The following is a 25,446-nucleotide window of genomic DNA, read 5'->3' on the forward strand; positions in this document are numbered from 1 at the left end:
CATTTGTTGAGGGAAGCAAGGTACACTAATATTCTTTCTGTGACTGGCCAGTGTGAGCTCAGTCATTTACCTGGGTGTTTGCCAGGGCACACATGACTAGGGACAATTTATGGCATTTTCCCAGGTGGTGAGGTATGTGGATGTTGTTGCTTTTACTGAACAAAATGTGGAGCCTGTGCTGTACAAGCCAGAATAGAGAGGGTGGTCCATGAGCTAGGGCTGGAGGGCCTTTCAAGTCTGAGGCATTGGCAGGATATTGCTTTCCTTCTTGTCAGCCACACCTTCAAGACTTTTTTAATGGATACAGTACATTTTATCACAAAGGTATATTAAAAATGGAACAGAAGTTGGGTGGAGTAGCAATACCACAGTTGAAAACCTTCACCTCCAAGTTGACAGGATAGAGTGAGTAAGGCACCCCTTGCCAAGCCTGTTTATCTTGGCTCAAAGCACCAGCAGGGGAGTGTGAGGGCCCCCTCTGGCCACTAAACTGAAGTGTTCTTCTTTTGCCTCAACTCCCTCCATTCCCAAGGGATTTCCTGTCAACAGTCTCAACAAAGGGTTTTGATAGAAAAAAGGAAGGGTTATGTGGGTTCATTACCTTTAAGGCATCCATTCATGAAAAAAAGCAAGTGATCATGAAAAGAGATAGCATTAAGGATAGATTTTTTTAAATATGCTTCAAGATATTGTACCTTGAGACTTTTCCATAAAACTATGAAATCATTAGGCTAGGTTATGGTTAGAAACATTCTCTTAGAGGTGCCTGTGCAAAAAGCCACATGGAAATTTGAAATATAACTAATAATTAATGTACATTGAGGGCTGTTCTAAATGCTCTCTCTATATTAATTCATTTAGTCTTTATAACACCCTATGTGGTAGGCACTATCATCATCATCATCACCACCATCATCATCATCATCATCATCATCATCATCATCATCATCCCTATTGTCCAGACGTGGAAGGTGAGGTACACAGAGGTTAAAAAGCTTACCCACAGTTGCACACTTAGTAGTAAGTGGTGGAGACTGGATTCAAACTCAAGCAATCTGACTGGGAATCTCAACACCTATGCTCTGCTACTTCTTTAAAATTGAACATAAGATAGATTTTAAAAGAAATACCTGAAGATCAACAGTTGCCTCAGAATCAGAATAGGAGTGAAACAAAGGCAGGAAAATAAAATTATAATGAAAAACAAAAAAATTTTTTTCTCCTCAAGTGGTGTATAAAATTTACTTTCATGTAAATGTTAAGGACAAATAATAGAGAAACTGTTTAATTTAATGAATAATAAACTCAAGTTATTTGTACCAAAGGCAAAAAATTGTTTTTAAAACTGTTATAAAGAAATATAAAATGATTTAGGCAAATTCATGGGTGGTGGTAGTCTCATAATAGATTTTGAAGGCAACGAGGATGTCTCTAATATCCGAATCTGAAAATTCACTCAGCCTTTTTTTCACTAGAAAATTCAAGGAATTTTACTCTTTAATCAAGGAGGTCCACCAAGCCCTTCTCCCTCAACTTTTGGTGCCAAATTATGTGATACTAAACTATGTGTTGCCCATTCAATAACCACATGTAGTAATTTTGATGGACTTATGACCTTGTACTATTTTTCACTACAAAGCATTTCTTAAATGTTAAAAGAAAAAAAAGTCCACCAGAAATGGAAGCGTCAACAGAAGTGAAAGTTTGTTAATTCAAAGAAGTGAATCTGTTTCTTACTTGTAAAGCACTACCTTAATAAGATATCTAGCTACAAAAATCCCCCGATTTATTTATTGCAGCATCAAAATTGATTTCTGGAAAGGTTGGCTGACTAAGCAAATGTAGGAAGCATATCTTCTAACTCGAACTATGTAGTAATGCCAGCTATAATATAAATTAAAAACTATTAACTACAAAGCTAAGTTCAAAAGCCAGAAAGGGAAATCTTTTAAGTAGCAAGAAATAGAGGGAACTTAAATCATTGTAATGAGTGGTGGTTGATGCCATGCGGGCCAAGGATATTAGCATGGATATATGCTTTAGAAGCTAATGTCTAAAGGACTTTGTACAATGGGGAAATATATTTGGGAATAGCCTGTCTAATTCATACAAGGAGGTAGAAGTCCAGAGGCAGGCTTAGGATATAGCATGGGGATATGGCTTGGAAACAGATCATCTTCCCTGGCCATGGTGGAAATTGGAAGTCCAAATCCAGGCTTCTTGTGGGACCTGAGTTTGAATAACCCAAGTAGTGCAGAAACACAACTAGAGTCTAACCCAAGAGATGGGTTAAACAAAAACCTAGATAAATTGAAGGCATAAGGAAAGCACTCAGAATGAAGACCAGAGAGATAAGGAGATGGAAAATATCAGAGAAGTTAAGAAAACATGGAAGACAGGAAAGAGTAGTTCCAATATACATCTAATGGAAGTACAAAAATCTTCCCTATAAATCAAAGTAATAGTTATTTTTTATATAAAAGAAGAAGCAATGTCACCTACATATAAGAAATTTAGATATTGAAGCTAATTATTAGAAAAATGAAAATCAAAACTATAATGAGGTACCACCTCACACTGGTCAGAATGGCCATCATTAAAAAGTCTACAAATAACATATGCTGGAGAGGGTGTGGAGAAAAGGGAACCCTTCTACACTGTTTGTGGGAATGTAAATTGGTATAGCCACTATGAAGAACAGTATGGAGGTTCCTTAAAAAACTAAAAATACACTTGCCATATGATCCAGCAATCCCACTCCTGGGTATATACTAAGAGAAAACTCCAATTTGAAAAGATACATGCACCCCTATGTTCATCGCAGCACTATTTACAATAGCCAAGATGTCGAAGCAACCTAAATGTCCATTGACAGATGAATGGATAAAGAAGATGTGGGACGTATATACAATGGAATACTATTCAGCCATAAGAAAGAATGAAATAACGCCATTTGCAGTAACATGGATGGACCTAGAGATTATCATATGAAGTGAAGTAAGTCAGAAAGAGAAAGACAAATACCATATGATAATACTTATGTGTGTAATCTAAACTATGACACAAATGAACTTATTTATGAAACAGAAACAGACTCACAGACATAGAAAAAATATTTATGGTTACCAAAGGGGAAAAGGGGTGGGGGAGGGATAAATTAAGAGTTTGGGGTTAGCAGATACAAACTACTATATATAAAATAGATGAACAAAAAGGTCCTACTGTATAGCACAGGGAACTACATTCAATATGCTGTAATAAGCCATAATGGAAAAGAATACGAAAAAAGAATATGTATATATATGTATAACTTAGTCACTTTGCTGTACACCTGCAATGAACATAACATTGTAAATCAACTATGCTTCAATTAGAAAAAAAGAATTTAGATATTGAAATAGAGAATAGGTTTTCTACCTCTCTTTTCAATAGCTCTTCTGGAAATGTGGAAGTTTAATTAATTTTTTCTGCTCTGAGCTGTGGAGGCTCCCTATGGATTAATTTGCTGACTGCCTCTGTGGAGCCCTTCAGGTATCAATAGTTCCAGATTACTTGTGTCTTTTCTCTTTAAAAGATCTCAGGCTCTAAAGTGGATAACTCCATATAATTTAATTAGGATGTTCTATAGAGAAGACAATCAAATGAATAGCCAAATTTCCCAAAGTCCTGCTTTTTACTTTTGTAGCAGATTTGGGAGAGATGGTCTAGATAATTGAGTACTTACTCCTCTTAAAACTTGGTGTACATAATCAAGAGTTTTAACTTTTCTACTTTAAAACATCCTCTCATCAAAGAAATTAAAAAATGTTTCTGAGCTGTAAAGCATCTGAAGAATTGTCTTTTCTATAATACTCTCAAAGAAGGTTTTGATATCACATACATCTTAATTATTACCTTTACTTTTTCATATTTAAAAAATAATTTTACTCCTATTCCTTTTAAATCATCTTCCTTCCCCCTGATTCATGCTCCATATTCTTTTTTATTTTTTCGTTTTTCTTTTTTTTAGTTTTTTATTTTATATTGGAGTATAGTTGATTAACAATGTTCTGTTAGTTTCAGGTGTTCAGCAAAGTGATTCAGTTATACATATACATGTATCTATTCTTTTCCAAATTCTTTTCCCATTTAGGTTATTATACAATATTGAGCAGAGTTCCCTGTGCTATGCAGTAGGTCCTTGTTGGTTATCTATTTTAAATATATTAATACATGCTCCATACTCTTTAAAATGTTTTTCCTCAAGGATTTTGTTTGCAGATTTGTAGAGAATTGATAAAAAGGAATTACACGTTTTAAACACTCCCTCCCCACCAGTCACACAGACTCAGACACACAGACACAGACAGACAGACAGACAGACAGACAGACACACACACACACACACACACACACACACACACAACAGGAGAGACTGGGTGTGCCACACTGAGAAGTAAAGAAGGCAAACAATCCAGCATCTCCAGAGGCATTGAAAAGAGGGTATCTTCTTCACTGATAGATTTAACAGTCCCCTGCTTTCTCTCCAAAAGCTGGTTCCAAGTGGGTTTACCCATAAGCATGGGACAACAGGATGACTGAATTTGACTAACATTAGGCTAACTTTATATGAATGAAAGAATCATAAATGTGTCGTTCCATTCACCGCATTTCAGGCAATCATACCTGACATGCAACAAGATATATGACGATTATCACTCAAATTCCTCTTTGGTTCAAAAACTTCCTAAAATGGTTATGACTTAAAAATATATATATATTTTTAGGTAACTACTGCTAATGTCAGAGTGATAGTACCTTGGCTTTTTTTTAACCTCATTTGGAAAATAAGCTCTTCAGCTGAAATATAAAACATGTGTATATTTCAGACCGAGGAAAAAAATGCTAAGCCTGATATAAATATGTGAAATATAAGCCATCTCTTTTTTGGATCCTAGAGGTGGTGTATTGTGTTTGAGTCAGAAATTGTATAGCAATTTGGTAAGTTCAAGAAAAAGACTCTGGAAAACTTTTTTTTCCTTTGGAATGAAGTGAAAGAATTAGTTGCAAAAATTTCATTATTACCTATATGTCTGTAAAGCTTTTTTGTTTGTTTGTTTCTTTCCCCAAAGAGCTGGCTGGTATCACACCATAGCAATTCCCCTTTTATTTTCACTTCTATGAATAGGAATTAGAATTGAAATCTAACTTTCTGTTTCTTTTCCAGTAGGTTCTGGCTGTCTCTAGAATTCTTTTTACTATAAAACATACTTTTCTTCTATCTATCTCCCAGCACTTCTAATTTTATCTTTCCTATTTTTCTTAAAGATATGGAGGCTGACTTATGTGGTTACTGTTTGGGGTATGAGAGTGGAAGCTCATTTCTAGTGCTACAAAGACATTCCATTAATTTGTTCAACATTTATTAAATATCTACCATGTGCTAGGCTTAATATGTCTGAGCCTTAGTTGTTCCATCTGGAGTCTTCAACTCTAAAATTTGCTGATCCTAAGCAAAAAGCATCCTTCCTAATTATTTAATATTGTGCCATTCCAACTTACCTACAAAGACATGAAAAATGTACTTTTTAATGCCTCTACGTATTTATAGGCCCTACTTCTGCCTGGAATGACCATCTTTCCTTCTTCATTGATCTGATGACTCCTCATCCTTTAAAATTCAACTCAAATGATAGCCCAGCCTCCTTAGTCTGGTTTAGATCCTATCTCCTGTGCTCTCACTACCCCTGTGCCTTTCTCTTTCACAACATTTGTCATGTTTTACTATAAAATTCTGTGGTGGATAAACTTTAAGATGGCCCCCAATTATCCCTGCCTCCATCCTGTTAGCAGATTCTCACTGTTGCCTTTTTGACTTACACACTTTGATGAAAGAAGCAACCATGTTGGGGAGGTCCACGTGGCAAGGTATTGAGGATGGCCTTCAGACAAAAGCCAGCAAGACACTGAGGACCTCAGTCTGGCAGACCACAAGGAACTAAATCCTGCCAACAACCACATGGGCTTGAAAATATAGCCTTCTCCAGTTGAGCTTTCAGATAAGACCTCAGCTCTGACTGATGCCTTGATTGAAACTTTGTAAGAGACCCTGAAGCAGAGGATCCAGCTAAAATACTCAATTTCTGACCCACTGAATTTGTGAGATAATAAATGTAAATTTGTTAAGCTACTAAGTGTGTAAGTTACTTTTTACACAAAAATTTACTTATCAATTTATTTACTTTACTCTCCCATTGGATTATAAGACTCTTCAGACTGAACACCCTGTCTTTTTCACTTTTGAATCATCAAAACCTAACACTACACCTGGCACAGAATAACTAGTTAAATATCTTTTGAACAGCGTAGTAGTGAAGCAGGCTCATGTCAGCTTTCCACTACTAACTTTGCGATCTACATTTCATTCAAGTTCGAGACTCAGGTTTTCTATGTGAAAAATTAGAGGGTCAGACTTAATATAGCTCAATTCAACTCAAGCAGTTTCCATATCTCAGTTTTTCTCTTTAAAAGTAAGTGTCAATGATATGTGTGAGACCATATTATATTTTAGTAGATGACTTGATCTTCAATGGATTTTTATATTCTGGTATATTTTTAACTGTGATGTGCAAAAAGTAATTATAGCAAGAATAGTGTATCTTTGACTTTTAGAAATGAAGACTCTCATTTAAAAAAACCCTAAAGGATTAAATAGTGAGAACACAAAAACTGGATGAACCCATGAAAAATTGAAATCAGTTTTATAAAGGGCATTTGATGACATGTAGCATGACATTTAGCAACTTTCTTAATTAAGTGGACTAAAAAACAGATAACACAATTTTAGACAGGAATTGCTTTTTCCATGCTGACAGGAAACCTTTGTTTTGTTTTAGCCAGATGCTCGAAAAAATACTATCTATAATAGCTTTGCCAAAGTGAAAAAAAGGTCTACAAATTCTCATTCATTTCTATCTTTTTTTAAATTTGCTGTATTATCTTCTCAAATGTTTCTTTCTTACACTGAGTGTTTAGCTGATAGGAAAATGATGATTCAATTCTTCAAAGACTGATGGACAAGACATTTTTCATTTTCTAGACCAGCACATATGGAGAAGATAATTCTTATTAAGCACATTAGATAATTCTTGATGAAATCAGTTAACTATCAGTTGGACCTACCTTTCCTTCCTCTCCACCCTCTTCCTTAAGTGTTATTTCTCCAAGTCCAGAAAACCTAGGCACGGATGATATTGAAATTTTGTTATTTAAAAGAAGAGTAGAAGATGAATACTTTCCTTTTACATGAGACTTGCACTCTTCATCTGTCCATCTATTTTTACTCTGTACAGACACCCCTTAAAACACTGACTGCAAGAAGGAATTAACATTCCTTGTGGTGTCTCAATACAATATTTTTATATCTCCCCTTAAGCACATCCTGTCCTATTATTTCCCACAAGAAGAAAGGGATAAGAAACAATGATCAAATTCACTCTGATGTACGGACAATAAATTAGAATTGAAGGGAGCCACACCAGACAGAGAAAAACTCTTTTTCCCAATATTAAGCAATAGGTGGTCTTCTAAGGAAGGCTGTATCATCTCTATTTGAGGGAGTCTTTAAAAAAAGAAAAACACATTTGTTTAGGTAGAATATTTTTGGAAGAAAAAGAAGATGAAGCTACCTGATAGTTCTTTTTTCTCCACCATTCACAATACAAAAATAGTTACAAAATATTGAGGTATACTATTTTTTATTCTATATAAAGCCAGGAATAATAATTTACCAATAATGCCTCTTGCAATGACATGAAATAGTTCCATGGCTCAGAACATAGAACCTGAAGGAATAGTTTAGGGCTCTCAGAGCTCATTTAGGTGATAGCATGTTACAGCAATTAGAATTAGGGCTTTAGAACTAAAGAAACGAGGGTTTGGATTCAGGTTCTATCTTCGACTGGCCAAGCCACATGTTATGCAGATTACTTAACCTTCTAAATTTGTTTCTTCATCTACAAAATGCAGATTATAATTCCTTTTATATAGAGTTATTTTGAATACAAAATAAAATAGTAACATGATAAATGCTTTCCATAGAACAGACAGATAATAGACAATAAATGGTACAGAATAGACAATAAATGGACAATACATGAGCCTGGCCTTAAACTGACAGATGAGGAAAATGAAGATTAGAGGTTAAGATCTCCCAAAGGATGTATGGTTAATTACAGAACTTTTGCTGGAAGAAAGGAGATTTCTTCCATAAACTGCAAGTTTTGTTTTACATCTATTCTTCAATTAAATTGCCATAGTATTTGTTTGAGAAAAGTAGATGTCCCTTATTACTGAGAGAGCAAGGAAAGTACAGAGAGGGAAACTGGTTTATATAATGACGGGAAACAAGTTTCAATGGAAAGTTGAAACCAACAAAATTAGATTAATCTACCCTTCCCAATAACTTTCCACATTGATCTGAACTTTTGTTCCCTGAATGCATATATTACAGAGGGATGCAATTAATGTGATAATTGAGGATCCAAGAAAGCTGGTGAAACTGTGAATGTGAAAGCAAAACCATATAGACCACCAACTTTTTCTGAGTTGTGGCAGAGAGAAAACTCAGTGTCAAGGCACACAATATGAATCGAATCTCAAGGAGGAGGATTCCTAAGCATCTGCGATTTGTGGCAAAATATATCTGTTTTGGGACTCTGGTGACATTAGGTTTCAGTAGCCAGTGAGACATTTTGAAGCCCAAGATGCTTGCAGCAAACAGAGATAAAAGACTGCCTCATTATCAGATGTTTCTGTTTTTAATTTCTCCCTAAGCATGTACTTAATTAAAAAAATATTGTCCCTTTTCTTGCTTCATATGGGAGATTTTCTGATGATTGGAGCATTTGGGGAACCCCAGCCCTGAATCCTGTAAACGTTTGGAGCGGGGTTTAGAAATTCCTGCATGGGTCTGAAGTCTCTGTGGTTTCAACAGGATTTGTAACATTGATTCCCATAAGGTATTTTCAGCAGCTTTCAGGTTGAAGTTTAGAATTTCTGGTCAACATCTCAAGTACCTCATCCTGTATTAAGAATTTTATAAATATCTATTGAATGTCTCCGTAACTGCTACAGAACAAGGCATATACCAGGCCTGGAGAGAGGTGTAAATTTAAAAGATAGACAGTCATTTTTGTAGCAGAAATAACAGGATGTTGATAGGACTTTTCCTGTTGCATTGAAGTCGATGTGTAGGGTCCCAGTGGGAAACAAAAAGGTGGTAAATCTTAAAAGACTCACCAGTTTCTCCTCACACCTCAATGTGGCTTTACTGAGAGAGACCCCCAAAGTGCCAGCCCCAAGGCAACCATACTTAACATTCCTTATTCCTCCCCCCACACCCACCCCACTCTATCTGAGAAAGTATAAGAAGATGGGAAGGGTTGGGAACTGAGAACATCAGCCTGTGAGAGAGAGTGTGTTCATGGTGAGAAGCTCTTCCTGGGGGAGGGAGGGAGATGGTGGGTGCTTTCCACTCCTCAAAGCCAAGTGAGAGGCTGGGTCCAGAAAGGTGGGGGTCTTCACGAACCTCTCTTATAATAAGTTGAGAATCCCTGCAAGAAGGGAAGCCTGGCACCCTGGATTTCTAATCTGAGAGATGGGAATACCAAAGAGGACGAAAGGACATGGAACGGCTCCCATTTCCATTTTTGGTGGTGAGGATGTGTTAGTTTCTTGGGATTCAGGTGGACTTCATAGAAGGTACCTGTTACCCAGCAAAGATGCTTTAATCAATAGAAAAAGTACTTCAACTATAGGAGGTTAAGTTAAAAAAAGCTGGTCCATTTCTTCTCCCTCCTCCTACCCCAAACACTTCAAAAGCTAGGCCTCCATAAAGGGGAGTGAGAAAAGGGTGTTAAAAGGAGAGCTGGGCCATGCCAGCATCCATAGCTGGGAAGAAGAGTGGAAGAGCAGAGACAGAGAAAGAAAGATTTGCACTGGATTTGAGGTTGAAGTTTTAAACTGGATTGAACCTTTCATTGCTGAAAGTGACCAGAAAGTTACAGAATCTAGCCAAGATGTCATCAAAGGATAAAGATGATTCAGAAGAGCCAGTCTGAGAGCTGCCATTGGAGAAAAATAACCTTGTTATAGTCATTCATTCAATAATAGTAGTTGAGGGCCTATGTTGTACCTGGCACTGCTCCAGGCCTTGGGGAGACACCAGGTAGGGAACAAAATAAGGACCCTGCTCTTTGGAGCTTACATTCAAGTGGGGTAAAACAAATAATGAATAAAAAACAGGCAATAGTATAGTGGCACATTGGATTCTACATAACCACATCCTTTCTATGGTGGGAGGATGTACTTATTCATTCAGTGTGATAGAATCCTACATAGATCCCATGGATAGACTGAGGTCTGAGGTTGCTGCTATATGCAGTGAATATTTGGTAATTGGAGGTAGGCCTTTTGATTTTGGAGCCTCCAAATCAAGGAACTGTGATGAAATGTCCATTGTATGCAGAAAATTGTGGTACAGGAATTTATAGAATTGAGGCAGGATTAGGAAAAAACTTAACCAATTGTTTTTTCTTAGATGCAAGAGGAAATTTTTAAAAATTGTCCGTATTTTTAAAAATTCCAAAGAAACCTGGCTTCGATAAGGGATACAGGTATATCCTTGTCTGTGGGGAAAAAAACCTCATCATCTCCATCCCTTTTTTATCAAGCTTGTTTCCTCTAGTGTAGATTTGCCATGGAAAAAAAATGACAGTGGGCATTTCTGGAAAATAAGATGTCAAAGAGTCAGACATCAGCTTACATTGGGATTTAGTAAATTTGTAGAGCTTATTGCAGTGACAAGACAAAACAAAATATTACCACTACCACTTTGATCAGAATTCCTTTTAAAAAATGTTACAAAACACAACTGTATATTTGCTTGAGCTCTGCAGGTCAACGTAGAGAAGCCTTATGGGGACAGGAAACAAGAATTCTGAGGGGACTTAGAGACACCAGAGCCATATCACCTTGTCATGTGCTGTGCCTGAGGAAACTAGCAAACGCGCCCTCCAAAGACTTTCAGAATGTCATATAGACTTTCAAAGAGAAACTGTGTTTGATGTACTGGTTCGTAAAACTGAGGAGTGGGCTGTGATGGATGTTGACTCTGATGAGGAAGGAATAAGTATTTCTCATTATGCTCAGGCCTTGTGATCAAATATCTGACCCCTTTTACACCTGAACTTGGCAGAGTGGATTCTCCTACGTTGAGTGAAAACATGGCACCATCCGGGAAGTTGGAAGAATGCCTCCCAGTCAGAGATGCCATTGTTTCTCTTCACTGGGCAGCTGAACAACAGGGGCTTGGTTACTCCCTTCCTGGGCCTTGCCTCTCCCCAGCAACCACAGACCCAAATGAAAGACAGAATTCTTGGAAAGCCAGTAGTGGGCAAAATTACCTAACTCATGATTTCAAAGCTGAGTTGACGCAATTCTGTGGAAAGAAGTCTTTCGAAAACTTTGTCTGAGTTAGGGGCCCCTAACTCAGAGAACTGGAATCCCTTGAGCACACTGCAATTCCTTTACCAAAACACATTCCACATTGTCTTGTAATTACGTGTTTTCTTGACCTCATTCAGCTGAATAGGGACCTTGTTTATTCTGCTGATCAATGAATCCCCAGGGCCTGCTATTGTCCTGACTCACAGTGGGTACTTAATAATTATTTCCTGATTGAACGGAGGAATGAAGAAAAGCTCTGAAAGACTGACGTAGGTTTGTGGGGTTCAACTCTGTTATATGGGTCTGCAGTGGAAGCTGTCCTTCCCACAGTAATAGCAAAGGGTGGCATAGACATTTTGCAGAGGCAGAGTGGAAGAATCAGGCCACCTGATTATATAACAGATCATCTACATGCTGTCCTCAAGCACACAGTCCAAATCAATGGCCTCTGTGTTCAGATCTTTGTCTGGGAGAAGTGATGGTTGGCTATTTTTAGGCTCGGTCAAATTTTGTTGTGACATAAAACATGCATGTATAAGCCAGATAGGAATAAACATAGACCAAGGGACTGCATATCTGGAATTTACAGAAACATTTAAAGATGAAAGTGCAAATGCCAATGCAATTAAGAACCTAAGGTCACATAGCCAGCTAGTGGCGGAAATGGAGCTCCTTCTGGCTCTCTGGACTCCAAGTACAGTGCTACTTCCACTCTGCCGCTGACTCATAAGCCCTTTTTGGGGGGAACATATGAAATATTACTGTTTCGCATTTTGATAGCTGAAAAGTATTCCAACAAGTTTGGATTACCTAATTGTTGTAGTTCCCACTTCTCTTCAAGGCAACCTAACTATATACCTTGATGAACACCTATAAGGTGCCTTAAAAACTTATAATTTGCTTGCTTAAATTTGCAACAGTTACACACGCCTGTTGAACATTTTTCAATCAGTTCAAAAGTGTGGAGATTAAAAGTATAAATACTGCCCACCCACCCTCCTCACTCCCCACCATTTTCTAGAGGGTAACTTCAGTTAGCAGTTTGATGTGCACCATTCAGTCCTTTATATATTCATATATGCATCTACCCACTTATACACATATATGCATATGTAATGTGTATAGCTTTTCTAGTAAGAAAAAAACAAGGTCCCTGTTATGGGTTGAATTGTGTCCCCCCAAAATTCATATATTGAACTGCTAACCCCCAATACCTTAGAATGTGACCGTATTTAGAAATAAGTTTGCTGCAGATGTAATTAGTTAAGGTGAGGTCATACAGGAGTAGGGTGGGCCCCTAATCCAATATGACTGGTGTCCTTATGAAAAAGGGAAATTTGGACATAGAGATAAACCTGCACACAGGGAGAATACTATGTGAAGATGAAGGGAGAGATTCAGGTAACGCATTGTCTAAAAGACAAGGAACACTAAAAATTGCCAGTAAACCATCAGAAACTAGTAGAGAGGCATGAAACATATTCTTCCTCACAGTCCTCTGAAGGAACTAACTTTTCTGACATCTTGGTCTTAGCCTTCTGGCCTCCAGAACTGTGAGACAATACATTTCTACAGTTCTAAGTCATCTAGTTTGTAGTTCTTTGTTATGGCAACTCTAGCAAACTAATACAGTCAATATAAGCATGTTGCTCTGAAAATTGCTTTTTGACTCAAAACATAGATCCTGGACATCTTTCCAAGTTAATAACTTTATATATACAACATTTTTCAGTGGTTGCATGGAATTCTATTCAATAGCTGTTTTCCATTTGAAGGATTTGCATGTTTTCTGTTTTTCATGATTACTGTAACACCATTATTCTTTTTTAAAAAAATTGTGATAAAATACACATAACATAAAATTTACCATCTTAACCACTTTTAACTGTACAGGTCAGTAGTGTTAAGTACATTCATATTGTTGTGACAATCTCCAGAACTCTTTTCATCTTGCAAAACTCTCATTCTATACCCATTAAATAATAACTCACCATTCTGTCCTCCCCTCAGCCCCTGGCAACCACCATTCTATTTTCTGTCTCTATGAATTTGACTACTTAGGTATCTATTTAGGTACATCAATGGAATCATACAATATTTGTCTTTTTGTGACTGACTTGTTTCACTTAGCATAATGTCTTCAAGTTTCATCTATGTTGTAGCATGTGTCAGAATTTCCTTCCTTTTTAAGACTTAATAATGTTCCATTATACATGTATACCACATTTTATTTATCCATTCATCCTTCCATCAGTGGACACTTGGCTTGTTTTCACCTTTTGGCTATTGTGAATAAAGTGCTGCTATGTAGCAAACATGAATGTAAACATTTATATTTGAGACTGTGCTTTCAATTATTCGGGGTATATACTCAGAGGTGGAATTTTCTGGGTCATATGGTAATTCTATTTTTAATTTTTTGAGGAACTGCCATACTGTTTTCCATAGTAGTGACACCATTTTTCATTCTCACCAACAGTTCACAGGGTTCCAATTTCTCCACATCCTCACCAATATTTCTTATTTTCTGTTTTTGTTTTAATAGTTAGCCATGTTAATGAGTGTGAGATGGTATCTCACTGTGGTTTTTCTGCGGTACGCGGGCCTGTCACTGTTGTGGCCTCTCCCGTTGCGGAGCACAGGCTCCGGACGCGCAGGCTCAGCGGCCATGGCTCACGGGGCCAGCCGCTTCGCGGCATGTGGGATCTTCCCGGACCGGGGCACGAACCCGTGTCCCCTGCATCGGCAGGCGGACTCTCAACCACTGCGCCACCAGGGAAGCCCCTCACTGTGGTTTTGATTTGCATTTCCTTAATGATTCGTGGCGTTGAGCATCTTTGTCATGTATTTGTTGGCTATTTGGGCATCTTCTTTGGAGAAATGTCTATTCAATCCTATGCCCATTTTAAAATTGGGTTGTTTACTTTTTGTTGTTGAGTTGTAGGAGTTCTCTGGATATTAACCCCTTATCAACCATATGATTTGCAAATACTCTCTCCCGTTCCAAAGGTTGCCTTGTCACTCTGTTGATTTTTGTCCTTTGATGAACATCATCATTCTTATATCTTAAAACAAACATGTGAGTATATCTGTAGGATAGATTCTTGGGGTGGAGTTACTAGTTCAACTTTGAAAAGTTGTAGCAATTTAGACTCTTACCAATAGTGTATGATCATTTCCCTATCTCCATTCCCTTGTCAGCACTGCATAAGAGATCCATTTTTAAAAATTGACATAGACGGGCTTCCCTGGTGGCACAGTGGTTGAGAGTCCGCCTGCCGATGCAGGGGACACAGGTTCATGCCCCGGTCCGGGAAGTTCCCACATGCCGCGGAGCGGCTGGGCCCGTGGGCCATGGCCACTGAGCCTGTGTGTCCGGAGCCTGTGCTCCGCAACGGGAGAGGCCACAATAGTGAGAGGTCCACGTACCGCAAAAAAAAAAAAAAAAAAGGAAAGAAATTGACATAGACATAGACAGTGAAAAGGATATTTTTTTACATAGCTATTCTGTTCTTCATAAAGTAAAAGCCTGTTACATCATGCTTAGCTATTAAACAAATTTGGGTCAAATCATGTCCCCTGGAACTTTAACACATACACACAGCAAAAACCTATAGTTCAGAAATTGGTTCTGCCCCCAGCGCTAGGGTAAAAAGCTTTTACTTATTTTTACTAAAAGCTCTATAATTAGTTCTTTTACATCAAGTGATTTACTTTAATGAATCATGCCATTTTATAAATTGAGTAAATAAATCTGCTCCAATTCATAGCTAGAGAAATTACAGGAAAAGCCAACGTGCCAGAATGATTCAATGTGTGCCAAGGATTCAATCTCATCATTCAGAATCCTTCCCAGTGCCAGCCCCACTGCACCAGTATAGGATTCCAGTTTCAGGGGCTGGAAAGACCAAGCAGAATGTTTGACATTAGGAAGAAAGATGATGGTATCACACAGATTTAGTGGGAGTTGCGTCACTGCAACTGAGAAAGGGACCTGGACCACGAGGATATTTCCTTTGTGGTTTTATTTAAAAAAATAATTATAGGAAGATAATCATGGTTTTAGATCTTGGGGTCATAGGGGCACAAAGGCAATGAGGTTCTCCCCCTTAATCTTACCACCTGTATAAAGGCATATCAGGTCCACACACTGACAGGAGGGAGGTTATACAAAGCCTTGGGGCCCTGACATATTTCCTCTTCTTTCCCTGCTAGACTTTCTACCTAGAGCACTTGTGAGAGATGAACCATGCTTGTGGATGAGCATTTGTCCTCCTGTGTGATTCCATGTAGGGACACAATTGCCTCACTGTTCCTAAGGTCCTCTACTGCAGTTTATTAAAAACCAGAGAAGTGGAGCCTGGTGTTTCCATAGAGCTTTTCTAGTTTATTGGCTCTATTTGCTTACAAAAATATGTTTTCAATTACACTTAAAACATTTGATTCAAATGACTTTGGGAAAGTCAAGATGCATTGTTTTTCCTGCCCACATCACATACATGTTGGTTTATTGGGGACTTAAGGTGCTTTGTACTGACGTCAAATGGCTGTGTTAGAACAGAGTCTTGAGAGAAAGGTGAAGAGTAATATTAAGCTATAAATAATAGAATAGTAACAAAAATCAGTGTTTATCCTGGACTCATTGTGAGCATAACAGATTACAGGCATGACCATAAATGACAAAACTATATGTAAAACCCAAAGGAAAAATTGAGACTGCTTGGAGCACAAGATCAAAACAGGAAATTTTGGTTTGAGGTGAACTTCTTTTCCTCAGATAGAACTTTCTAGATGTTTTTTTTCAGTCATCCATACCTAATTATTTTTCTTTGACAATAACGCAGAATTGGAAAGGGTTTTAAAACCACAGGCTTAGTGGGGCTAAAGGGGACATTTTTGTTTTCCTCAGAGGAGTGATAACTTACAATGAATTCTTCATAGTTATTATTATTATTAGCCCTTTGTCCAGGTCATGGACAAAGCAATATTGTTTATTGAATGTTGGTTAAATATTCATTCTGTCCAGACAGAATGCAGAGATGGATTATACTGGACCACGCCCCAAATAGGAGAAGGGAGGCCACAGTGAGAAGCTAAGTGGGAGTTATGACTAAAGTGCCGTGAAAGGACCCCCCCCCCACCCAATGCACATGACCCTTGTTGGAACTTCAAGGGTCAACCATGGACCAGCTGTGCATTAGCTCATTATGGATGGACCAGGGCAAAAGTATCCTTATCCACGAGTCATACACCACATGGAGAGCAACTGGGGGCTCACGATGCTGAGCTAGACACCACCAGGGAAGGGTGTTTGCTTCTCACTCTTGTTCTGTCTACTCAATCAGCTATTGTGATTATGCCCACTTCCAGCTTAGGACCTTAAGGTGCATAAGTATCTCTTGGGATGCTGGTTGAAAGTGAAGATTTATGGCCCCAGCCCATGAGATTCTGAGTCAGTAAGGCTAGCTGGGGATGTAGACTCATGATGCACATAGTTCCTGTACCACACTCTAATACTCTGGGGAACTTTGCCCAGGATGAGCATGAGGGACTGGCTGGGCTTTGTGACTATCAGATTTTGCTTGCTGTTATTGGTAAGGGCCTGTCTTAGACCTTTTCTTCCCCACTTGCACTGTTGGTTGTTAAAGACTTCTTGATTTCTGACTTCTTTGACCAGACTTTTGACCACTCACTTTTTCTAGAACCCTGGTTGATTCTTGAATCTGCTGATTTGTCTCTGATATCTGTGCTTCTCTGATTATCATTTGTGTATCTTTCACTCATTCTTTCATTCAACAAATATTGAATATCTGTGCTTGGTTTTAGGCTCAGTGCTGGGAACACACTGCTTAGTAAGACAGACTCAATTCAGACCATCATGGGATTTATAATGGCGTCAGCAGGAGAGAGAGTCAGTTAATTAAAAAGTTATGGTGAGAGTGTTAGATGCCATAGAGGGATGTTGGGGCAATGTCTGAGCATAGAGCAGGGCCACCTAATCCAGTTCTGGGGTTCAAGGAAGGCTTCTGGGAATGCTTAGGGAGTTGGGAAGTGATGAGAAGGAGGAGTGTTCTAGGCAAAAAGACAGAACAGTGTGAATGAACGCCCTAAAAGACAAGAGCTATGGCACTCAACCACTGCGCCACCAGGGAAGCCCCATGACTACTTTTTTATGCAGGAGCAAATTATCCACAACACGGTTAGAAAAAGGCATGAGTCAGAGCGTTTGGCTCTTTGTTTCTTTGTTGTGTTCTTTGGAAAGATTGTGGAGAAAGAAAGACTGACTTCCTTTGCATCTTTTTTTTTGATCAGTGTTTGCTTAAAAAATAATAACACCAGGGGCCTCCCTGGTGGCGCAGTGGTTGAGAGTCCACCTGCCGATGCAGGGGACACGGGTTCGTGCCCCCGTCCGGGATGTATCGCAAGAAACAACAACAACAACAACAAAACAACAACAACAAAAACAAACCAGGGTATTATTGGGATTTACATTAAACATTTCCAGGTTTTGAAATGGAAACAGTCCACCAGACCCTTGTGAGCTAAGCTTTTGTTTTTCTCATTATACAAATAGATAAATGGAGTCACTGAGCAGTGAAGTAATTTCCCTGATCTCAGTTGTATTACATGAAAAAAAAAAAGAAAGCATGAACCCAAGGTTTTGGATTCCAGGTAACCACTTTGATCATGCTTTTATAGGAAGCTGACAACCAAAAAGTTAATAATCCATTATACTACATGTTAGGAATTCTATTGTAATAGGAATTCTACTTCATATAATTTACATACATGTGTGCATATGTGCATGCATACACACTCATACGTAGTAGAATAACATCAACTTTCCTGAGTCTTTAGGGAATGAGACATTTTGGATAATTAAAATTTTCCTAATAGCTGATGTTTTAGACCCATCAGGACCAAAATATTCTTGTTTTGATATTATTTTGATATTTTTGATATTATATATTTGAAATATAGAATTTCCTTAATTCTTAAAAGATACTACTCAATATGTCAATATTTATATTCAGCTGTGATTCAGTGGTTCCCCCAGGAACTTCCTAAGGCTTTACAACAATTTATCTCCTCAATGAATGCTATACGCCTTAGAAATTCTTATCATTTTATAGCTTCTTTTCCTCCTCCTGTATTGCTAGGCTTCTACAATTCTATTTCTTCCTGCTGTTAGTGCACTTACTTATTGCATCCCCTTTCCCTTTTCAAATTCGGTACTTCAAGTTTGCTATGTTCTCAGGACTCAGAGAACTAAGTTTGTTAGAATTATTTGCAAAATAGAAGTAAATAGGCTCGATGCGAGGACTTCTTGTAATTGCTTAGGAATATGAACGTTAATGACCACCATCTTTTCACCTCTGAGCACTTTTGACTTACTTTTTTGTCCTCAGTTGCGTTCTGTAGGGTTGAAGTTTTCAGAAATTGGAATGCTAGATAAATGAAAAGTTACCTTAAATATATTTTAATTCTGAAACTCAGCTTGGAATAACTTATTTTTTCCCAGTGATTCAGATAGTATTCATCCAACCAGCATTTATTGGAAAGCAAAGTGCCTGACTCTGTTCCAGGGCCCTAGGATTTCTCACTGTCTTGGGGTCATCCCTAGGACACTCACTATTCATTTTATCTTGTTGGCAACAAAATTAAGAAGATTTCATAACAATTTTAGTTGAAAGAATACCATAAAAAAGATAGTTTACTGTTTTGTACATTTTTATGTATGTGTGTTGAATGTCTGAAGTGTGTCTATTAAGGTACTGACTTGTTACATTTTTGGCACCTAGAAAGTGGGATGGGGCTTGAATCCTTGACAGTTGTTGAGTGAAAGCCTTTTGCTGAGTGAGGATGGGTGTGTTGTGAGAGGACACTGGCCCCTAAGAAGGCTCAGAACACATGACCAGCATGAAAAAGGCCCAAAAAGTGGCCTCCCCTTTGAAGAAAAAGAAAAAAGGAGTTCTTATATTCCCTGTGCATTTATGCTCCAAGTGGCTTTTTATTGGTTTCTAGGCCTTTCAGCTGCTAGTCATAAGTGCAGGTGAAACAGTCCTTGATGGTGTCTAGCACAGGACTCGGCACATAATAGGTCCCCAAAAGCTATATGTTGAGTGAATGAGTAAGTAAGGTTGAGATTGAAGTCCTAAACAAACAAAACTAGGGTAATTGAACTTGAGAGACAGTATTTAAAAACTCTTATGGCCCCTTTTCCTTTGTCTTTATGAACTAAAATGCCTTCACTATAGCTTGCAGTTTTTCTTATTCTAACATTGGGCTTCTTAGAGCCATTTATTGAGAGAGACTGGATGGAAAGTCTTCTTGATAATTAAGGCACAGAGATAAGAAGACTAGGGCTTTTTAAAATAGGAAAATGGGATTCACATAAGACAGGATCCTGATGTGCTGACATTAAACATTGTAGGGAGAGTGGGCATGGCTTAAGAAAGTATATTACTTCTGAAAAAGAATATTTACATTGAATATATATATGAATCACTTTGCCATACACCAGAAACTAACACAACATTGTAAGTTAATTATACTTCAATAAAAAAAGAAGGTATATTACTCCATCAAAGTGAAGGGATCAAAATGCATTTGGGATGCTAGCAGCCTCAATGGGAGTGTACAGGGCATAGCAGCATAAAGCTCCAGAAGCCCATGGGATGAGCTAAGACCTTAGATGAGGCACCCAGGATGGCCATCTTTTTTCTGATGATACCACAACTGCCTGTATGTGACATACATTGCCATGGTGAAGGGAGGGATGTGGCCTTGAACTGGAAAGGGATTATGCAATCGCAGAAACCTCCACTGGGGAACTGGTGGGGACATTGATGTAGTGCCATTTAGTGCAAACAAACAAATAACAACAATAGCAAAACAAAAACAACCCTCTTACACTCCAAAACCAAAAATCCTCAGAAGACCAGAATTACAGATGAGCCTATAAATAGCCCACACTGCCACCATGATGAGCTCAAAGAAGCACCCTGGAGTAGGAGTCCAGAGTTCATCAAATGAATTACAAGGCAAAGAGATCCTTAGTGCCCTTATTTGCATTATGTAGAAAGCAATATTTAAGTAAGCCCTCAATAATTCGTAGTCATTATTATCAAATAACTTTTACTGAGTACCTAATGAGTGCCAACCACTTCTCATATGTTATCTTATTGAACATCGTAACAATCCTGAGAGGTAGACATATTTCAGAGCAAAGAAAACGAACACTGGATGAGACCCACTGTCTCACCCAGGGTGTCTGTGTTGCTAGGTAGCAGAGGCAGTACATGACCCGTGACTTCTTATGCAAAATTTAGTGCTTTTATTTATGACAGTGGCTTCTCATCGATGATTTAAGATGTTTCATTTTTTTCTCCTGTAAATGACATGCATTTTGGCATTAATTAAAAGGGGGATTTAAAAATACCCTTTACAAATTACAGGTGGGTTTCAAGTGAATTGGGTGTTCTTTAAAATCATAAGCTGTACAGAAAACAACCTACAAAACTATTCCTGATGATTATTAATGGCATTTCCTATGTTGCTGGTCCTTCTACCACTGCAAATCTGTTTGTCTCCAGATTATTAATAGGGTGTTGTGAATGTCACTGATGTCACAAAATGTCAATGATGTCGCAGTTAAAGAGGAGAGCTCAGGAATCTGATCTACTGGTTTCATATTCTGGTTAACTTTACTTCTAGCTATGTGACTTTGAGGAAGTTATTTAACCTCTCTCACATCATTTCCTGTCTCACAGGAAAGTGATCAGGATAAAATGCAATAATACCTAAGGAAAAAAAAGCTTTCATCATTCTGACTGGCACAGAGTAAACCTTCAATACACATTAACTGCTATCATTGTTGGGAGTTTGGGTTCTAACTTCTTGAAAAGCACATTCTCTATCACTGAATCTGATAAGTAACCCTTAAAGATCATTTTGCTTTCCTTTGCTGCAGTTTCTCATTTACGCTGCCAGGACCATTCCTGGATGTGACACCGTTAAGTCTCAGCCTAGGTTAGTAGAAAGAAGAGGACTTCAGGCTCATCTTCCAGCTCCAACACTTAGTATCTAAATGATGTGAAATTTACTTAATCTTTCTAAGTCTCCACAGCCTCGTGTGTAAAATATAGATAAAAATCTCTAATTCAAATAAAAGAAAGTATATAGAATATATGTCATAAACTGTAAATTTCTCTACAAAGGTTATTATCATATCACTATCTTCATGTTTAAAAGGCCCCAAATTAAGATAATCACTAACACTCTCTTGCTCATGTGGTGATAATGAATTCTAGTTTATAAAAATAAGATACTAAACCTCTCCAGAGTTCTTGCTCTGTTACAAAGGAGTCATGGATTCTTTCTTTAGCCACTGGCTCCTGTCTGCAGATGAGAATTTTATTTATATATATTCAAATGTTATTTAAACACATGGTGATTCTTTTATGACTAAATATAAAAAAATTTACAATTGAAATGTTATTACTATCTTTACCATACTCTAAGACTTGCTTATCCTAGAGTTTGTAAATATTTTACAAGGCAGAGGAAAATACACACCCATAATTATTTCTTGACGTTGTCTGGCTGATGATTGCAGGGTAAATTCTTTTATTTTATTATTTAAAAAAAAGGTTGGGGGGGCACCTTCAATATGGTGGAGCAGTGAGACGTGGACATCACCTTCCTCCCCACAAATACATCAAAACTACATCTACATGTGGAACAACTCATACAGAACACCTACTGAACGCTGGCAGAACACTTCAGACCTCCCAAAAGGCAAGAAACTCCCCACGTACCTGGCTAGGGAAAAAGAAAAAAAGAAAAAACAGAGACAAAAGAATAGGGATGGCACCTGCACCAGTGGGAGGCAGCTGTGAAGGAGGAAAGGTTTCCACACATGGGGAAGCCCCTTCACTGGCAGAGACGGGGGTGGCGGAGGGGGGCAGCTTCGGAGCCACGGAGGACAACACAGCAATAGGGGTGCAGAGGGCAAAGCGGAGAGATTCCTGCACAGAGGATCGGTGCTGACCAGCACTCACCAGCCTGAGAGGCTTGTCTGCTCACCTGACGGGGTGGGTGGGGGCTGGGAGCTGAGGCTCAGGCTTCAGAGGTCGGATCCCAGGGAGAGGACTGGGGTCGGCTCTGTGAACACAGCCTGAAGGGGGCTAGTGCACCACGACTAGCTGGGAGTGTGTCCAGGAAAAAGTCTGGACCTACCTAAGAGGCAAGAGACTATGGTTTTGGGGTGTGCGAATTCAGAGCACCACCTAAACAACCTCCAGAGACGGGTGTGAGCTGTGGCTATCAGTACGGACACCAGAGACGGATATGAAACACTAAGGCTGCTGCTGCAGCCACCAAGAAACCTGTGTGCAAGCACAGGTCACTATCCACACCTCCCCTCCCAGGAGCCTGTGCAGCCTGCCACTGCCAGGGTCCCGTGATCCAGGGACAACTTCCCTGGGAGAACGCACAGCGCGCCTCAGGCTGGTGCAATGTCATGCTGGCCTCTGCCGCTGCAGGCTCGCCCTGCATCCATACCCCTCCCTCCCCCTGGCCTGAGTGAGCCAGAGCCCCTGAATCAGCTGCTCCTTTAACCCCGTCCTGTCTGAGTGAAGAAAAGACACCCTCAGGCGACCTACACGCAGAGGCAGGGCCAAATCCAAAGCTGAACCCCAGGAGATGTGCGAACAAAGACGAGAAAGGGAAATTTCTCCCAGCAGCCTCAGGAGCAGTGGATTAAATCTCCACAGTCAACTTGATGTACCCTGCATCTGTGGAATACCTGAATAGACAACGAATCATCCCAAAATTGAGGCGGTGGACTTTGGGAACAACTATAGATTTGGCGTTTGCTTTCTGCATCTAATTTGTTTCTGGTTTTATGTTTATCTTAGTTTAGTATTTAGAGCTTATTATCATTGGTAGATTTGTTTATTGATTTGGTTGCTCTCTTCCCTTTTTATTTTATATATATTTTCTTTTTTTCCTTTTTCTCTTTTTGTGAGTGTGTATGTGTATGCTTCTTTGTGTGATTTTGTCTATATAGCTTTACTTTTGCCATTTGTCTTAGGGTTCTGACTGTCCATGTTTTGTTTTTTTTTGTTTGTTATTTTTTTAGTACAGCTTTTAGCGCTTGTTATCATTAGAGGATTTGTTTTTTGGTTTGGTTGCTCTCTTTTTACTTTCTCTTTCGTTTTTCTTATTACTTTTTCATTTTTAATTTTTAATAATTCTTTTCTATTTTAATAACTTCATTTTAAAAATTTATTTATTTTCTTTCTTTTTCTCCCTTTTCTTCTGAGCCATCTGGCTGACAGGGTCTTGGTGCTCTGGCTGGGTGTCAGGCCTGAACCTCTGAGGTGGGAGAGCTGAGTTCAGGACATTGGTCCACCAGAGAGCTCCCGGCCGCACAAATATCAAATGGCAAAAGCTCTCCCAGAGATCTCCATCTCAATGCTAAGACCCAACTCCACTCAATGACCAGCAAGCTACAATGCTGGACACTCTATGCCAAACAACTAGCAAGACAGGAACACAAACCCACCCATTAGCAGAAAGGCTGCCTAAAATCATAATAGGGTCACACACACCCCAAAACACACCACTGGACGCGGTCCTGCCCACCAGAAAGACAAGATCCAGCCTCATCCATAAGAACACAGGTACCAGTCCCTTCCACCAGGAAGCCTACACAACCCACTGAACCAATCTTAGCCACTGGGAGCAGACACTAAAAAAAAAAAAAAAAAGGGAACTGCATACCTGCAGCCTGCAAAACGGAGATCCCAAACACAGTAAGTTAAGCAAGATGAGAAGACAGAGAAATACACAGCAGAGGAAGGAGCAAGGTAAAAACCCACAAGACCAAACAAATGAAGAGGAAATAGGCAGTCTACCTGAAAAAGAATTCAGAGTAATGATAGTAAAGATGATCCAAAATCTTGGAAATAAAATGGAGAAAATACAAGAAACATTTAACAAGGACCTAGAAGAACTAAAGAGCAAACAAGCAATGATGAACAGCACAATAAATGAAATTAAAAATCCTCTAGAAGGAATCAATAGCAGAATAACTGAGGCAGAAAAACGGATAAGTGACCTGGAAGATAAAATCGTGGAAATTACTACCACAGAGCAGAATAAAGAAAAAAGAATGAAAAGAATTTAGGACAATCTCAGAGACTTCTGGGACAACATTAAATGCACCACCATTCGAATTATAGGGGTTCCAGAAGAAGAAGAGAAAAAAAAAAGAGACTGAGAAAATATTTGAAGAGATTATAGTTGAAAACTTCCCTAATATAGGTAAGGAAGTAGTCAATCAAGTCCAGGAAGCACAGAGAGTCCCATACAGTATAAATCCAGGGAGAAACATGCCAAGAAACATATTAATCAAACTATCAAAAATTAAATACAAAGAAAAAATATTAAAAGCAGCAAGGGAAAAGCAACAATTAACATACAAAGGAATCCCCCTAAGGTTAACAGCTAATCTTTCAGCAGAAACTCTGCAAGCCAGAAGGGAGTGGCAGGACATATTTAAAGTGATGAAAGGGAAAAACCTACAACCAAGATTACTCTACCTAGCAAGGATGTCATTCAGATTTGACAGAGAAATTAAAACCTTTACAAATAAGCAAAAGCTAAGAGAATTCAGCACCACCAAACCAGCTCTACAACAAATGCTAAAGGAACTTCTCTAGACAGGAAACACAAGAGAAAGAAAAGATTTACAAGAAAACCCAAACCAATTAAGAAAATGGGAATAGGAACATACATATCGATAATTACCTTAAATGTAAATGGATTAAATGCTCCAAACAAAAGACATAGACTGGCTGAATGGATACAAAAACAAGACCCATATATATGCTATCTACAAGAGAGCCACCTCAGACCTAGGGACATATATAGACTGAAAATGAGGGGATG

General features: G+C 38.7%; 1 protein-coding gene across 3 annotated transcripts in view; it reads right to left on the reverse strand.

The window, feature by feature from the left end:
- COL8A1 (collagen type VIII alpha 1 chain) overlaps positions 1 to 25,446 on the reverse strand; it is a 154,557-nt gene that overhangs the window by 111,832 nt on the left and 17,279 nt on the right. Inside the window, exon 2 of one of the 3 annotated variants that reach the window (XM_082655586.1) lies at positions 7,162 to 7,216. The exons of 1 other annotated variant lie outside the window; for it this stretch is intronic. The gene's annotated coding sequence lies outside the window, so the exon portion shown is untranslated. Of the gene's footprint in view, positions 1 to 7,161; positions 7,217 to 18,882; positions 18,936 to 25,446 lie in introns of all 3 variants that reach the window. One more of the 3 variants, XM_082655588.1, reaches the window with a different exon arrangement.

The sequence above is a fragment of the Grampus griseus genome (genome assembly GCF_964374135.1).
Source record: "Grampus griseus genome assembly, chromosome: 5".
Taxonomy (NCBI): domain Eukaryota; kingdom Metazoa; phylum Chordata; class Mammalia; order Artiodactyla; family Delphinidae; genus Grampus; species Grampus griseus.